Consider the following 15,402-nt stretch of genomic DNA (forward strand, 5'->3'; position numbering starts at 1 on the left):
TTGTTTATTCTCCTCCTCAAAACCTTGCTCTTTACGCAATTTCTTTATAGTAATTTCAACTATCTATTCTACGGCCTTTGTGAGTCAGGGACCATTCTTAAAGAATTGGGACGATATCCAAGCTTTAGTGTAAAGACCGAGGCATTGAAAAAGAGGCGAACCCCCTCATTTATGTAGTAAGAATATAAAAATATAGAAGTTCGTTACGTAAGTTATTTCTTACGTTACGTATATTTATGACTATTAAAAATGTTTGTAAAAATATAACAAGTTCTAGTTGCCTCTTTAAGTTACCAAAAATTGGAGGGCAACTAGGTCTCCTCCCCCACCCCTCTTTTTGTCAAAATCGTCCGATCAAAACTATGAAATGGCCATATAGCCAATAAAAATTAATATGTAAATTTTATTTTAATTATTCATGTGCCGTGAGGCAAAATCAAAACATGTATCAATTTAAAAACTTTCAGAAATTAAATATAAAAAACAAGTTTTTTCAAATGAAAGTAAGGAGCGACATTAAAGCTTAAAACTAACAGAAACTATTATGCATATGAAAAAGGTTGTTCCCTCCTGAACGGCCCGCTCTCTACGCTAAAGTTGTTTTGTTTTAAAAAGTAGAGCTGAGAGAAAAAGTCAAATTTTAGCGTAAGGAGCGGGGCGATGAGGAAGGGACAACCCCTTTCATATACACAATAATTTCTATTCTTTCAAAGTTATAATGTCGCTCCTTACTTTCAGTCGAAAAATTAGTGTTTTTTTTTTATTTGATAAGATAAGATAAGAGATAAGATATTTATTTTAAAAAAATCACTATCACAAGCCCTCAAAGGGCCGAATTTGGACTTCGGAGTCGACTAATAAAACAAACAAAGCAAAAAACACTAATAATAATGAATAATCAAATTATGAGTCAAAAAAAAATATATATAAGTCAGAAAAAAAGGGAAGGGGACAAAAAAAGTCTAATAATACAGAAAAGAACAAGAAATAAACATATATATCTACAAATTAAAAGGTACACTTAAAAAAAGTCCAAAAACTCACAAAAAAAAAGAACGAAGCATAAAACACACGAAAAACACATATGAATTAAAAGGGAAACTAAACCAAAACAGCGGGGGGCAAGCAAATTAGTGTAACGACCTAAAGCACCTCACATGAAAAAGAAAAAAAGGGGGGAGGAGAAACTAGTTGGCTATTTTATTTATTTTTTCTGTGATGAAGGGGACAAAGGTTTTTTCATATCTGGAAGTAACGCAGCGAATGGGGGACAAAACTGGGATAGGCTCAGAAACAGCTCGAGGCTGTCGTAATCTGGATGGTGAGTGACGTTTGGGGAAAATACTTGCCGTCCGAGGGTTCGTTATTGCATTTTTTGAAAAACGGAGGCACGACGGCGACCTCCTTCGCTCAAGGGTTTCCAAATTAGCTTTTTTTAGGAGCAGAGAGTAAGGCACCTTGCCTTCTTTGAAAATTATTCGCAAGGCTCTTTTTTGGATTGACTCAATTTTGTCTGATTCTTCACGGGAGATGCCAGGGTGCCAAACTGGACAAGCATATTCAAGATGCGGACGGACGAAAGACGTGTACAACCTTAAGGAGTGAGAAGGGGGGACGCTATATTTATTTAGGAGCTTAAGGAGGGCGATAGACGCATTAGCTTTATGGATGATATCTTTAACGTGGATATCCCACTTTAAATTTGAAGAAATTGTGACTCCAAGTAATTTAACCGAGGATGCATAAATTTCAGGAGGGATAGGATTAAGAAAACAGGGCGAGGATTTGAGGAAACAAATCGGCATTATCATGGACTTAGATGGGTTTACGGTCATATCTAGGTCCAAAGCCTCACTTCCAATTTCATTGAGAATACTCATAGGGTCGCTTATTAAATTTCTGAAGCAACTTTCAACAATCGTTAGGTCATCAACAAATTTCCAACGGTCAGGAACTTCCTTCGTAAGGCTGTTAACCATGACTGAAAAAAGGAGGGGGCCTAGGAGAGTTCCTTGGGGTATGGTATTGTAGATAGGGAGAGGATATGAGTAATGGTTCTGGTATTTAACCACCTGTGATCTATTTGTTAAAAATGAGGCAACCAATTTTACAAGTAAGGGATCGATATTGAACTCGCTTTCTAGTTTCTCAATTAAAATATTGTGGTTAACAAGGTCAAAGGCTTTCTGAAGGTCAATAGAAATTGTTTAGCCAGGAATTAGGTTTTTCGAGGATTTTCCCGATGTGGTCAATAAGAGAAACGAGGTAGTGGGAGGTAGAAGTTGATTTTAGGTTTCCAAATTGTTTCAGGTCAGTAAGAGGTAGGATTTTTTCCTTTAGCAAATCTGCAAGGAATCCTTCATACAATTTTGAAAAAATAGGAGTAAGCGTAATAGGTCGAACGCCATCAAAGCCAGGCTTTCCGTTTTTCTTTTTCAAAGGGGAATGAAACCCTGTTTCCAAATTGTTGGAATTTGCCTAGACTTAGTAATTTCGTTAAACAGGACAGACAAGGGCTTAGACAGGAAGTCACCGAAGGCTCTAATAAGAGGAAATGGGATATCCAAAGACAAACACTTGTCTTTCTTAGTTTTATCAATTCTTTTTTCAATCTCAGACGGCGAAGCAGTCGGGAAAAAGGGGGATGGGGCTCCTGTTGATAATTGAATTGGCAATGCTGGAAGGCTCTGGACAATGGAAGCGAGAAATTTATTTAGACTATTTGCAGTAACATCAGGGGGGCTCTGATAAGTTGAAATTAAGCTGGTCAAGACTCCTGCCACATAGCTTTTTAACCTCGGAATACCAGTTTTTTGGCTTATTAGTGAATAATTCTTCGAACTTATTTTTGTAGTATGATCGTGCCAATTTACGAATTTCTCTTTTAATTGATTTTCTTAATATATTGGGCTTGATCGAGTTTATCATTCTTAAACAGCTTCAATTTGGTTCTAATTAGTGTTTTTATTGTTTGATTAATTAAGGGTTTGCCACTTGAGCACCTTTTAAACTTTTTTCTGGGAAACAAATTTGATATTTATCAATTAGCTTTCTATGAAACGTGGCTGTTTTCTCATCAAGGTTTTGTAAACTATAAATGTCGGACCAATCTTCAGTACTCAGCTACATACCAAAAGAAAGAAGACCAGAATTTGAAGTGGGCGGTAAGTGCTATAAGTCTTTGAGAAAGTATGCTTAAAAGTTGAGCTTGATTGTATTATTTCCTGCACTTATCCTGTCGGATAATGTCATCGGGCACATTTATTGTACTGTTTGATTCAGAAAAAAATGATTATCTCAAATATTGGTCATATGTGTTTGGGAGCTACAGGGGGGCCTGGTGGCAAAAGAGAGCATAAGAGAATGACAGCTGCCCTCCAATCACTTTTGACTCTTAAAAAGGACGCTAGTACGTTCAATTTCCGATTGAAAAGCCCCTTTCCAAAATTATATAACCGCCCCCTCTATGTAAAGTGACTAGAGAAAAAAGTAGCACATTAAAGGCAAATTTCTCTTTACGCGAGGCGGCTCCAGGACACTGTCTCCGATTTACGGATCGATAATTTGAGTAATAAGTGATTACTCCAACTAACCATCTCAGTATTTTTTTGTATTTCTCAGCGCAAAGAAATCTTTTAAACTTGTAACAATGATGATTACTTTGCACGAACAAGATATTTTTTGAAATATTAGGAATAATTAATTTTATTGAACCATCTCAGATAAAAAAGGTCTGAATCGGCAGGCTTCCTCGATCCACCAAATCCGCCTAATAATTTAATCGGCCGACAATTGCCGATCCAAATAATTGCCGATCCAAATAATTGGATCGGCAGGTTCAGCCAAATAATTTACTTTTAGGGAATTCCAATCTGCTGTTGCACAACTGCAAGATCAAGCAATTGAGCTTTCATCTCAGAATTATGCGTCACTCGAAAGGAACAGGTGAGGCACCCTAATATGACAAGGTCCCTGTTTTTTGGAAATCATAGAATTTAAGAACTATTGTTGCAAGGTCACTTTGATGCTTATCGTCTGAATCAATCGATAGCGAACTGGTAACTGTTACTTTCAGAGGTTTTCAAAATTTGGCGGACTGTAGCTCGCTTTACGGTTAAATGAATTGATTTTCATTCTGTGCATCAAAACACTGACATCTGTGCATGCACAAGATTTAGACTACAATATCTAGAATCAAATCTCATAAAAAGGATAGTGCTGGCTGGAAAGAGTGAGAGGGATCAGAACTGGGATTAAGAGTCTCTAGAGAGGTTTCAAAATGTAGTTGGAGGGTATTTAATCCAAACGTCCACACATTTTAATATAAATTAAGGCAACCCATAAGCTAAATGAGAAACAGGCTGTGCATGCTGGAGTATGAGATCTGTATCATCGTTATATGCATAAATATATACCAAATAATCATGTCTTTTCAAGTATGTCCAAGTATCAATCCTAATTTGTATTTAAATTTTGAAAAGTGCATGAAATTGAAGTATTTTCATGTAAGCAAGATATAATAGATGTCTTGTTACACCATATAATGAAAAGAGAAATCATCAATGTAACAGCACAAACACAAAAAAAAGAAAAAAGAAAAAAAAAAGAAAAGAAAGGAGATAGAAGGAGAAAGGAAAACTGTTTTCCTAAATTAGTGGCTAATATAGACCAGCACTAATATATATTAAATAAAAAACTAATTTTTTAGCTGAAAGTAAGGAGCGACATTAAAACTTAAAACGAACAGAAATTACTCCGTATATGAAATGGGTTGTCCCCTCCGCAATCCCTCGCTCTTTACGCTAAAGCTTTTAATTGTTTTAAAAAGTAGAATTGTGGCAAAGAGTCAAACTTCAGCGTAAAGAGCGAGGGATTGCGGAGGGGACAACCCATTTCATATACGGAGTAATTTCTGTTCGTTTTAAGTTTTAATGTCGCTCCTTACTTTCAGTTAAAAAAATTAGTTTTTTTTATTTAATTTCTGAACGTTTTGAATTATGCATGTTTGGTTTTGGCTCTCTGCACATAAATTATTAAAATGAAACTTGTATATTAATTCTTTTTTTGGCTAAATGGCTTTCTCTTAGTTTTGATCAGACGATTTTGAGAAATAAGGGGTGGAGAAGGAGGCCTAGTTGCCCTCCAATTTTTCGGTTACTTAAAAAGGCAACTAGAACTTTTAATTTTTAATGAACGTTTTTATTAGTAAAAAATACACGTAACCTAAGAATTAACTTACGTAACAAACTTTCAAAACCTTATATTTTTATTATGTATACGAGGGGGTTTGTACCCTCGTTAATACCTCGCTCTTTACACTAAATCGTAAGTTTTGTCCCAATTCTTTAAGAATGACCCCTGAATCAGAAAGCCGTAGAATAAATAGTTGAAATTACTAAAAATACTTTAGCATAAAGAGCAAGGTATTTATCTCCTCCTAAATACCTCGCTCTTTATGCTAAAATATTTTTAGAACCCCTCATATGCGTAATTATCTCTATTCGTTTTAAGTTTCAATGCTACTTCTTCCTTTCATTTGAAAAAACGTTTTCATGTTTATTTTTCATTGTTTTCTTATAGTAATGCTAGAGAACCCTGCGCCCTTTTCATTGAATTTTTCTTCCCTCATAACAGATTCCTCCAAGGAAAGATCCTCCAACATAGCCCCTCTCCTCAAGCCCCACCCCCAAACAAAATAAAATCCCCTGAAATTTCTGTACACTTCCCAATAACCATTACTATATGTAAACACTAGTCAAAGTTTGTAACTTGCAGTCCCTCCCCAGGGATTGTGGGGGAGTAAGTCATCCCCAAAGACATAGTTATTATGGTTTTCGACTATGCCGAACAAAATGGCTATCTCAAAATTTTGATCCGTTGACTTTGGGAAAAAAATGAGCGTGGGAGGGGGCCTAGATGCCCTCCAATGTTTTTGGTCACTTAAAAAGGGCACTAGAACTTTTCATTTCCGTTAGAATGAGCCCTCTTGCGACATTCTAGGACCACTTGGTCGATACGATGACCCCTGGGGAAAAAAAAAAAAAAAAAAGAAAAAAAAAAAAAAACAAATAAACACGCACCCGTGATTTGTCTGCTGGCAAAAAATACAAAATTCCACATTTTTGTAGATAGGAGCTTGAAACTTCAATAGTAGGGTTCTCTGATACGCTGAATCTGATGGTGTCATTTTCGTTAAGATCCTACGACTTTTAGGGGGTGTTTCTCCCTATTTTCTTAAATAAGGCAAATTTTCTCAGGATCGTAACTTTTGATGGGTAAGACTAAACTTGATGAAACTTATATATTTAAAATCAGCATTAAAATGCGATTCTTTTGATGTAGCTATTGATATCAAAATTCAATTTTTTAGAGTTTTCGGTTATTATTGAGCCGGGTCTCTCCTTACTACAGTTCGTTACCACGAACTGTTTGATATACATACATATATAATACACAAAATATATATACATATATATATATATATATATATATATATATATATATATATATATATATATATATATATATATATATATATATATATATATATATATATATATATATATATATATATATATATATATATATATATTATATATATTTATATATATATATACATATATATACATACATACATATATATATATATATATATATATATATAATATATATATATATATATATATATATATATTATATATATATATATATATATATATATTTATATATATATATATGTATATATATACATATATTTATATATATATATATATATATATATATATATATATATATATATATATATATATATATATATATATATATATATATATATATATATATATATATATGTATATATATATATACAAATATATACCTAACATATATATATTTTATACATATATATATATATATACATATATACATATCATACATACATACATACATACATATATATATATATATATATATATATATATATATATATATATACACATATATGCATATGTATACATACGCATATACAAACATACATACACACACGCAAATATCTACATATATATATATATATATATATATATATATATATATATATATATATATATATATATATATATATATATATTATATATATATATATATATATATATATATATATATATATATATATATATATATATATATATATATATTTATATATATATATATATATATATATATATATATATATATATATATATATATATATAAGTTGTCTGTGTGTATGTGTGTCGAGTGTTGTCACTGTCCGCATATGACGTGTGAATTATTCCATCATATACCAATTTAAAAACGAATGTATTCAAGCCGAAGTAGCTCAGTTGGTAAAGCGTTATGTTCCAGGTTCTAGGTCCGAGAGGTTCCAGGTTCGAACCTTGGCCTTAGCAAAAAAAAACGAAAAAAAAAACTGAAAACTAATAAAAAAACTAAACAAACTAAAAAAAACTAAAAACTGAAAAAGAAAAAAAAACTAAAAAAAAAGAAAAAACTGAAAAATAAAGGAGGAACAGAAAACTTAAAAAAAATAGAAATAAAAAAAAAATAAAAAAGGCAAATGTATTCAAGCCGAAGTAGCTGAGTTGGTAAAGCGTTATGTTCCAGGTTCTAGGTCAGAGAGGTTCCAGGTTCGAACCTTGGCTTTAGCATTAATACAAAAGAAGAAAAAAACTAAAATTCATCATAAACCAATTCAAAAACGAATGTATATACAGACCGGGACACCGGGATACAAATGACGACCGGGACACAGGGAATATAAATGACGACCGGGAAAATCAAAGAGATATTACAGACTGGGACACCGGGACACAGGGAATATAATTTTTATAATGAAATCACGACTGAGACACAGGGAATATAAATGACGACCGGGACACAGGGACACAACTACAATGGAGCGTAACTAATATGGCGCGTAACGACTTACGCGTGCGGGGGGGCTTATGGGGGCGCGAAGTGCCCCCGCCAACTAGGTGTTGGGGTGGGTGTTGGGGTGTTATATATATATATATATATATATATATATATATATATATATATATATATATATATATATATATATATATATATACATATATATATATATATATATATATATATATATATATATATATATATATATATATATATATATATATATATATATATATATATATATATATATATATATATATATATATATATATATATATATATATTGCTAATTTAATCTCCTCAGGTTCCTGATACGCCTGCCAAATTTCATCGTCCTAGCTTACCTGGAAGTGCCAAAAGTAGCAAAACCGGGACTGACAGACAGACTGACAGACCGACAGAATTTGGGATTGCTATATGTCACTTGGTTAATAGCAAGTGCCATAAAAACGATCAGAAACTAAATAAAAAAACAAGTTTTTCAACTGAAAGTAAGGATCAGCATTGAAACCCAAAACGATCAGAAATCACTACTTATATGAGAGGGGGGGTGATCCTCCTCAACACCTCGCTCCCCACGCCAAAGTTTGAATTCCATCCCAATTCTTTAAGAATGACTCCTGAAACGCTATGACATTTTAATTAGAACAATAAGAAGGTTTTAAAGTGCTAAAAAGCTTTTAGCGTAAAAAGCAAGGTGTTGAGGAGGAGCAACCCCCCCCCCCACATACGTAACAACCTCTGCTCATTTCAAGTTTGGATGTTGCTCCCCACCCTCAATCGAAAAAGTTTTTTTTTATTTAATTGATGGTAAATACAATAAGATCCTATGCCAGTCAGTAAGTGATTGGCAGAGGAATACTTTACTTACGATTAGAAAACAGCATCACTACAATGCATTACCATTTGTTGTGAAATAACATGCATGATGAAAAATTTCCCTGCCCTACAATGCCTCGTTTTTGAATGTGATGCATACTAGTGCATCTGTAAATTGGACTCTGAAGTGGTGAATGCCTCTGAAAATCTATCTATTCTTTCCCATTGGCCCAAAATTACTCTCTGTACAATTTTCAACCTAATTGACAAAAAAGAGTTCAGGAAATATTCAAAGGGGGTCTTGGAAAGGGGAAAATGGAAAACGGTCTTGATAGATTCAAGGGCCGATTTTATGCGTCCACCAACACACAATCTGGATCAAAAAAGGTACAAAATGTATATTTTTCTATTATAACATTGGTAAGGAGAGGTGCATGGTTGTTGGAAGGACTGTCTACCCACTTTTTTCTTTAATCATGTGAACAGAAAGTTTTGGTGCGTATTTTACCTAAGCAAAGGGTAAGGTGCCTATATTCTTACTAAAAGAATGGGAGTAGGAGGTATGGGAAAGATTAGAAAAAGCAGCAGACATGCTTTGGTCCTCTAGTCAAACACGCTGAAAATCCCTGGATGGTTCTTGTTCAAACATGATGTGCAACTATCTCACCCTTCTGCAACAACGTTGATGGTGAGATCAGTAGAGGGGATGGGGAATTGATTGGAAAATGGGCCTAATTTAGGCCCCCACTAACATATACTATACTGTATATCAACCAGACACTGCTCCAGATATTTGATAAGGACGAACAAGTTGAACCAATACAAAATTTTATCTGCGCGTGAAAAATAAAGCCATGAACATTTATTGCATTTTCAATTTTCAATACATCTTCAGTTCCACTTTCTAGCTTCGGTAATACGGGCTTTGGCCTTCTCCTCAATTGAATTGGTTTTATTAGGTGTAAATTTTAATTTATATGATTCTACTCTCTTTTCAGATCCCGCTATCACTACCGTCCCTCAATACATTCATATGACTTTTTACTGATTGTTATTTTTTGTGCTTAGGCATTACTTTATGACAAGAAATTTACTAAAATATAAAATAATATCAGTAGGCGGATGTCGATTAATTTTCTTGCTTGGCAACTAGTACTTCACTATCTTAGATGGAATGCTTTTTATTATTTGACATAGCATCATTTTAACATGACTGGCCAATATTTTTCATCCTTGAAATATGTTCAGAGGCTTTATGAATTTTTATTTTCCTCGAAGTTTCTAAGGACAAAAAAAGGAATACTATAAAACTAAGTTATAACAATTAGTCTCCTCTAAGAATAAGCTCATCTGAGAAAGGGATAAGGATTCATCAAGCCTTACATTTGGAATTTCCAAAGAATCTGAGAAGTTTTTCTTATGTATATTTTTTAATTAACTTTGACCTTCTTGCCTCTTACTTTCACGGAAAGAAATGATGTTTTTGTATATTGTCTTGCATAATAATATTAACAGAAGCAAGGAGTTGTTAGAGAAAGGGCAACAGGGTGCTTAATTCTCATAAGTTAGGGGGTTTTGTGCTATGGAAACAATATAAGCAACTTTGCCAAGTTTAATTAAAAGAATGTACAAAACAAAAGCCTAATAAATATATAGAATTTACTCGTAACTTATTTATTGCTATACTATAAAAATGAATATAACTGAGTAGGGATTGATGATCGAAAAATTTGAATCAAATGATTGTAAGTATTAATTATAGCAGCAGCTAGAAGGCACAGTTTGATGAAGAAGACCGAGAAATACACTGTGAAGGACATGCGGGAGGGATAGATGAGCATCTGATCCATCAATAATCCTTGATTCAAGGACATATACATTGTATCCCACTTACCTGATGGCTTGAGGATCTTTAAAAACGCCTGATTTCGCTTTAGAGGTAAAAGACTAACTAGTTTATAGACGGGTATTAGTTATAGACAGGTTTAGTGGGTTCCCAGTTTGTTTTTTTTAAATATCGTTGCAAGCTTACATTATTCACTTTGTAAATATGCTTAAAAGTATACTATACACTTTGCAAGCGTATATTGTTAGCAAATATTATACAAGCAGTTACCGTAGTAGAGTAGTAATGAGACTCTCCCTTAGAAACAGAGGACGTAAGATCAACTTACTTTGTGGTAACGTTCGTCGGTTGGCACATAACGTTAAAAAACCCTACACTGGCACATTGGATTGATCTCTTCTTGGAAATAAGGGACCCAGGGGTTGATCCCAGTTGCCACAGGGTTTAGAATTATTCAGAGATTATGCATTAGTGTCTCCTTAGATAGTCAAACAAAATGAAGAAGAAGAAAAAATGCAATAGTAGAAACTATCAGATAATCTGTCACTAACTACGTTGGTTAATCGTAAACCAAGTGTTGCAATACTGAATGCAGTTCTGTAAACAAAGAAATGCAGTGAACCTATGTGCTAATTTATTTATTATTAATTTTTACCGGCAATTAGCTGAATTACAATCAAAATAAAGACAACCTTAAGCTACTCAAACTATAATGGGTCTATTGAGAACGATGAACAACGAATAAGAACGATCAAAAGACCATGAAATTATACATGTGTCTTATTGCTGCCAAGTTCGCTCTATGACTCCTTTCCTTTGAAAATGGAGTTCATTCCTTTTCTTTTTCTTAGGAAGAAATACAAATGGGTAGTTATCAGCTTTTTGCTGATTGAAATGATGGAAAAAATCTGGTGAATAAAAGTTTATTTTTTCATTTTTAAAGCTCAAATGTAAGTTTTAATAAGTCATTAGCCAAATCATAGCGGAGTAATTTCAAGAAAGAACTAGTGATTATAGCAAAGTTTTGCAGCACTCAAATACTCATTTTCCTTAGAAACTTTGAGATATCTGAAAATTTTGCTAGGACGAAAAATATAGCCAAAACAATATTGAAAACGATGCTGTGTCAAATAAAGCAGAAAATAATTCCTTCGAAGATACTGAAGTTCTGGTGGCCATACAAGAATATTAAGTGAAATGCTAGTATCATTTTATATTTCAGTAGCTTTCTTGTCATAAAGTAATATTTTTTTGAATTAAAAAAATACGAATCTAATGAATCGAAGGATAGGCTGTGGTGATAGCTGGCATAGAAAGGAAAATAAGACACTATAGCTGCTTATCTGAAGCTAATCAAACCAATATAGTTCAGAAGGGTCCACGTTACCATAGTTCAGAAGGGTCCACGTTAGTCCACGTTACCATCCACGTTAACACTGGAAAATATCCAAGGGGAAAAAACTTGAAATGTACTTCGTTTGCCTCTGTAGATAAAATTTTCCATTGGTTTAACTTGTTTACCCTTATCAAATTTTTAGTAGTGTCTTATAGATATTTAGTATTATATTAAATATGGTAAAACATTTTAAATCAATGGGTAAACAAATGGAAATGCTTCAATTCATAAAAGAAATAATTCTCCACGCGCTTAAGATTATTTGAAAAATCTTAAGAAAAATGTAAATAAATATTGGATACTTGGTCGTATTTAAATTGATGTGATGATTTTGAATATATTTATGCATATAACCACGATATATAACCCATAATTCATTTTGCATTACCTTTTTATCACTTAATTTATAAATCACAGTGATTTATGTTTGGATTAGAGGCTGACACCGTTTCTGTTTTCGGCCAAAACAGAAATCGTAAAAGGACAACTAAAAAAGGAACAAAAACAGAAGCGGTGTAAAATTGAAAAAGGCGTAGGTTGTGAAGATCCATTATTGTAAACAAAGAAATGTATTGTGCCTACGCACTAAAATTTTTCTTACTGGTAACTTGCTGAATTATTCTAACTAATAAAGGCGTTAGGAATTTTCAAATTCGAATTTTTTTTTATTGAGAATGATAAACGATAGCTGAGGGCGATGAAGACCATGAAATTAAACATATATCGTATTGCTGCCAAGTTTGCTCTAAAGCTCTTTTCCTTTTTAGAGATGTATAAATCTTGGGATTAAAAGTACCTTTTTCTTAAATTATTCATTTGCAACAGAAATGAAACTAATTTGCATTGAGGGTGACTTAAGGAGTGACAACCCTGAATAAAACTATATCAGGGTGAATGACTTGGTATTACACAGAAATAAATGTAAGGAATAGCTCTTCTGAGTTCTATTTTGTAGGCCTCTTTTTTGTCTGTTTAGGCTCCTTTTTGCTATGTTACATATTATTCGTCGTTTCCTCGTCGTAGTGTCATATATACAGGCAGCGTGAACATATGTGCAATGAATCGGCGGCAATAAGCCTGATACTGCTCCTATGGACGGACGTTCGGTGTTCTTGATAGGACTATATCGCCAAGTGCTAAATACAACGTAGCGATCAACGTTTTTGAGCAAAAAACTAAATAAATCCATAAATGAACCCATACACAATTGCTAACTTAAAGAGAGTAAAGATCCATATTAACCATTTATCTTGTATGGACTACTTGACTTTTCAGAAACAAATCTGCCACCATTTGGCATTATTTGCTGTGCTACTGGATGCTCAATAAATAGTCTTTTAATACTTTTAATTGATTGTCTGTCTAATAATTTTAAATCGATAGCAACTTTGACCTCTTTGGGGCAAAATCGTAGTTTGGTGCCGCAAAAGGGTACAAAACAACTTGACTTTTAAATTGATTGTCTATCTGAGAATTTTAAATCGATAGCAACTATGACCTCTTTGGGGCAAAATCATAGTTTGGTGCCACAAAAGGGTGGATAACACCACTTTCCCGTTGCACAATCTTTTTGGTCATGTAAAAAGGGTGCTAGAACTTTATTATCTGTTCAAAACATGCATCAATAATGGAAAAAAAGTGTCTTTCTTCTGGAGAAAAAAGTGTAAAATTCCACATTTTTGTAGATACGAATTTGAATCCTGTGCAAAAGATTTTTTAAATTCTAAATCAAATGGTACGATCAAACAATTCGTGGTAACGAACTGTAGTAAGGAGCGACCCTGCTCAATAGTAACCAAAACTTTAAAAACAGAAATTTTGATACCAATAGTTGCATCAAAAGAATCGTATCTTCATGATGATTTTGAATATATAAGTTTCATCAAGTTTAGTCTTACCCATCAAAATTTACGAGCCTGAGAAAATTTGCCTTAAATTAGAAAACAGGGGAAAAGACCCCCTAAAAGTCATAGAATCTTAACGAAAATCACACCATCGTATTCAATGTATCAGAGAACTCTACTGTAGAAGTTCCAAGGTCCTATCTACAAAAATGTGGATATTGGTATTTTTTGCCACAAGACCAATCACGGGGTGCGTGTTTATTTGTTTGTTTGTTTTTTCTTTCTTTCTTTTTCCCAGGGGTGTTCATATCGACCCAGTGGTGCTAGAATGTTGCAAGAGGGCTCATTCTAGCAGGAATGAAAAGTTCTAGTGTCCTTTTTAAGTGACCAAAAAAATTGGAGGGCAGCTAGGCCCCCTCCCACGCTCATTTTTCCCCAATGTAACCGGATCAAAATTCTGAGATAGCCATTTTATTCAATATAGTCAAAAACCTAATAATTATGTCTTTGAGGACGACTTACTTCCCCAAAGTCCCCGTGGGAGGGGCTACAAGTTGGAAATTTTGACCCGTGTTTACATACAGTAATGGTTATTGGGAAGTGTACAGGCGTTTTCAGGGGATTTTTTTGGTCTGGTTGAATTTTTAGTTGTATAAAAGTGATCAGAAAGCAACTAGCCCCCCTAACGGCCTTCCCCCGAAATGTATCTTGACAAAATTTTGAGATAGCCCTTTTGGTAAATGAAATCTACGTCTTATATAACAATGCCTCTTGGGTTGACACAGTTCCCTAAGCTTTGGGAAAGGGTTGTAAGTTGTGTCCTGGCGCATATAAGGCTATTGTGGATGGGGTTTGTAATATCAGTTTAGGAGGAGGCTCATTTGATTGGAAATTCTAAGCTCTATTTTCTTTGAGTTCAAATTTATTGGAGTTTTACAGACCTCATACGCCTCCTTCCCCCAGCTAGTCTATGTGTTTTATGACAATGACTCTTTTGACTGACAGCCCCCCCCCCCCCAGAGCTCGGGGGAGAGTTTTAGGTTGTGCCTTGGGGTATGTAAGATTATTTTGGATGGGGTGCTCATATCAAATTTGAAAGTCTGATTTGATATGCGAAATTCTTGATTTTTTTTAAGACTCAAAAGTGATCAGAGGGCAACAGACCTCTGGAGTTCGAGGCAAGGGTCGTAATCTGTGTCCTGAGGGTGTATAAGGTTACTTTTGAAGGGGTAGTTATATCAACCTGTGAAGAGGGATAATTTGATTGGATATTAAAGGTTCTATCTTAAAGGTTTACTTTTTAAGTGTCAAAAGTGATCAGAAGGCAACTAAGATTTCCCCCCTGACGCATTAACCCTCAAAATTAAACTAATCCAAACTACGAGATAGCTCTTTTGTGCCAACTAGTCCACGTGTCTTAACAATGCTTCTGGAGTTGACACTCCCCCTCGCCCCCTAGATCTTGGGGAAAGGGCTGTAAATTATGTCCTGGGGGAATGTAAGGTTATTTTGGAATTCATTATTGTCAAACAATATGAAAATCT

This window comes from Artemia franciscana, chromosome 3, assembly GCF_032884065.1.
Source record: "Artemia franciscana chromosome 3, ASM3288406v1, whole genome shotgun sequence".
NCBI lineage: Eukaryota > Metazoa > Arthropoda > Branchiopoda > Anostraca > Artemiidae > Artemia > Artemia franciscana.